Consider the following 4,279-nt stretch of genomic DNA (forward strand, 5'->3'; position numbering starts at 1 on the left):
TTTTTTGAGTCAGAGTTTCACTCTGTCCTCCAGGCTGGAGTGAAGTGGCACGATCTTGGTTCACTACAACTTCTACCTCCTAGGTTCAAGCAATTATCCTGCCTCAGTCTCCCAAGTAGCTACGATTACAAGTGTGCACCACCATGTCTGGCTAATTTTTGTATTTTTAGTAGAGATGGGGACTTCTCCATGTTGACCAGGCTGGTCTTGAACTCCTGGCCTCAAGTGATCTGCCCGCCTCAGCCTCCCAAAGTGCTGGGATTATAGGCGCGAGCCACCAAGCCTGGCCAAAACCTGGTAAATTGTTTTATTACATGCTAGGTGTAGCCAAGGTTCGGACTCCTTCTAGCATAATTAAGGGTGTGGTTAGTTCCATGTGTCCCCAGGGCACCAACTGGGAAGCAGCAAGTCAAATAGTTCTCAAAACCCAAAAGGCAGTTCATAACCTTAAAACATTTAGCAAGCCTAGTACCTAACCTGAATAATTATTTTATTATTTTTATGTTTTATTATTTTTGAGACTGAGTCTTGCTCTGTTGCCCAGGCTAGAGTGCAGTGTCGTGATCTCGGCTCACTGCAAACTCTGCCTCCCGGGTTCAAGAGATTTTCCTGTCTCAGCCTCCCGAGAAGCTGGGACTACAGGCGCCTGCCACCACACCCAGCTAATTTTTGTATTTTTAGTAGAGACACAGTTTCACCATGTTGGCCAGGCTAGTCTCGAACTCCTGACCTTGTGATCTGCCCGCCTCGGCCTCCCAAAGTGCTGGGATTACATGTGTAAGCCACGGCATCCAGTCTAACCTGCATAATTTATTAGTCCACCTATTTATATTTTGATGACATCCACTTTTTGCCAATAATCTTTAAGGCTGTTTTTATTTCTTAAAGATTAGAGTCATGTGAACTGAAAAGTCTTCCCGGCCGGGCGCGGTGGCTCAAGCCTGTAATCCCAGCACTTTGGGAGGCCGAGACAGGCGGATCACGAGGTCAGGAGATCGAGACCATCCTGGCTAACACGGTGAAACCCCGTCTCTACTAAAAACTACAAAAAACTAGCCGGGCGACGTGGCGGCGCCTGTAGTCCCAGCTACCCAGGAGGCTGAGACAGGAGAATGGCGTGAACCCGGGAGGCGGAGCTTGCAGTGAGCTGAGATCCGGCCACAGCACTCCAGCCTGGGTGACAGAGCGAGACTCCGTCTCAAAAAAAAAAAAAAAAAAAAAAAAAAAAGTCTTCCCTTTAAAAAATATTTGATCTGGCCGGGCACAGTGGCTCATGCCTGTAATCCCAGCACTTTGGGAGGCCAAAGTGGGTGGATTACCTGAGGTCAGGAGTTCGAGACCAGCCTGGCCAACATGGTGAAGCCCTGTCTCTACTAAAAATGCAAAAATTAGGCCAGGCACGGTTGCTCGTGCCTGTAATCGCAGCACTTTGGGAGGCCGATGTGGGCGGATCATGAGGTCAGGGGTTCGAGACCAGCCTGGCCATTATGGCAAAACCCCGTCTCTACTAAAAATACAAAAATCAGCTGGGTGTAGTGGCGGGCGCCTGTAATATCAGCTCTTGGGGAGGTAGAGGCAGAAGAATCACTTGAACACAAGAGGCAGAGGTTGCAGTGAGCTGAGATCATGCCACTGTACTTCAGCCTGGGGCGACAGTGCAAGACTCCGTCTCAAAAATAAATAAATAAATAAAAATAAAAAATAAAAACAAATTAGCCAGCCGTGGTAGCGTGCGCCTGTAGTCCCAGCTACTTGGGAGGCAGAGGCAGGAGAATCACTTGAACCCGGGAGGTGGAGGTTGCAGTGAGCTGAGATTGTGCCACTGCACTCCAGCCTGGGCAACAGAGTGAGACTACATCTCAAAAAAAAAAAAAAAATTTTTGATCCAAGTTCTTGACTTCCTTTAGGCCAACTAATTAGAGCTCTTTTTATAGACATTACACACACAACACATACACAATTACACAGGCAGAATAAAACCCAGTCCGCACAAGATCCTTTGTTTGCCAATCTTTTATTTGGATCATTGGCCTCTGGGTGCTTTTAATCCCTGGGGTTCTATGAAGAAAACAGGTTTGTCGCAAAACAGGGTCTCTGGCACCTCCTGTTTTTCGCAAGGAGTCCGAGGTTATTAGAGCTTGAATATCTGCTTTTAATTAAGTTGACTTTTAACGATAGCACTCTTTAATACAGTCCTTTTAAAATTTATTACCCGACTTTACCCAGGCCAAATGGCCAATATTCCTGGCTTTCAAACTTTTTTTTTTTTTTTTTTTTTTTGAGGTGGAGTCTCGCTCTGCCGCCCAGACTGGAGTGCAGTGACCGGATCTCAGCTCACTACAAGCTCCGCCTCCCGGGTTTACGCCATTCTCCTGCCTCAGCCTCCTGAGTAGCTGGGACTACAGGCGCCCGCCACCTCGCCCGGCTAGTTTTTGTATTTTTAGTAGAGACGGGGTTTCACCGTGTTAGCCAGGATGGTCTCGATCTCCTGACCTCGTGATCCGCCCGTCTCGGCCTCCCAAAGTGCTGGGATTACAGGCTTGAGCCACCGCGCCCGGCCTCAAACTTTTAAAGGCTCGGAAAAGGAAACTCCAGCGTGGTTCATGGAGGGGAGGGGAATCAACCAATAGCAAAAGGTCATGCAGATATCAAACCAGAAGAAACTCACCTGGGAAGCCAGAATGAACTCTGAGACCCGGGAGGCTAAGCCACGCCTTGCCACAGGGTTACAGGCCACGTCCCCAAGGACATAAAACAAGCTGGAGGCCTGCAGTTTACTAGGGACCACACAGAAAGACACACAAAGCACACCAGATTGGCTACAGCTTAAGACCAAACTCATAAATCCTTTTTCACAATTAAAACTCCACAGAAAATATAAACAGTGATCCCCATTTTCCAGCCCAGCAAAACACCTTCCAAATGGAAAAAAAAAAAAAAAGAAACTCGCTTAAAAGTCAACTTTTGGCGGGGGGTGCGGTGGCTCACGCCTGTAATCCCAGCACTTTGGGAGGCTGAGGTGGGCAGATCAACACATCAGGAGCTTGACACCATCCTGGCTAACATGGTGAAACCCCGTCTCCACTAAAATACAAAACTTTAGCCGGCCGTTGCCGCGGGCACCTGTAGTCCCAGCTACTCGGGAGGCTGAGGCAGGAGAATCGCTTGAACTCCGGAGGTGGAGCTTGCAGTGAGCCCAGATGGCGCCACTGCACTCCATCCAGCCTGGGTGACACAACGAGACTCTGTCTCAAAAAAAAAAAAAAACAAAAGCGGGGGGTGGGGGGCCGGTGCGGTGGCTCACGCCTGTAATCCCAGCACTTTGGGAGGCCGAGGCCAGTGGATCAAGAGGTCAGGAGATCAAGACCATCCTGGCTGACACGGTGAAACCCTGTCTCCACTAAAAATACAAAAAAATGAACTGGGCGTGGTGGCGGGCGCCTGTAGTCCCAGCTACTCGGGAGGCTGAGGCAGGAGAATGGCGTGAACCCAGGAGGTGGAGCTTGCAGTGAGCCGAGATAGCGTCTCCAGCCTTGGCAACATAGGGAGACTCCATCTCAAAAAAAAAAAAAAAAAAAAAAAAAAAAAAAAAAAAAAAAAAAAAATCAACTTCTGACCCGGTGGGGAAAAGAAAAGAAAAAAGCTCAAATATGCCTGGGGGCTGGATCACTACTGTAATCCCAGCACTTTGGGAGGCCAAGAAGGGCGGATCACCTGAGTTCAGGAGTTAGAGACCAGCCTGGCCAACATGGTGAAACCCCATCTCTACTAAAAAGACAAAACTGGCAGGGCATGGTGGTCCACACCTGTTATCCCAGCTACTTGTGAGGAGGCTGAGACAGGAGGTTCCTTTGAACCCGGGAGACGGAGGGATAGCATTAGGTGATACACCTAATGTAAATGATGAGTTAATGGGTGCAGCACACCGATACACCTAATGTAAATGATGAGTTAATGGGTGCAGCACACCAACATGGCACATGTATACATACGTAACAAATCTGCATGTTGTGTACATGTACCCTAGAACTTAAAGTATAATAAAAAATAAAAATAAATTAAAATTAAAATTAAAAAAAATTGTTGGCCCGGCACGTTGGCTCACGCCTGTAATCCCAACACTCTGGGAGGCCGAGGCAAGCGGATCACCTGAGGTCAGGAGTTGGAGACCAGCCTGGCCAACATGGTGAAACCCCATCTCTACTAAAAATGCAAAAATTGGGCGGGCGCGGTGGCTCAAGCCTGTAATCCCAGCACTTTGGGAGGCCGAGACGGGCGG

Source organism: Rhinopithecus bieti, unplaced genomic scaffold, assembly GCF_001698545.2.
Source record: "Rhinopithecus bieti isolate Rb0 unplaced genomic scaffold, ASM169854v2 scaffold_73501, whole genome shotgun sequence".
NCBI lineage: Eukaryota > Metazoa > Chordata > Mammalia > Primates > Cercopithecidae > Rhinopithecus > Rhinopithecus bieti.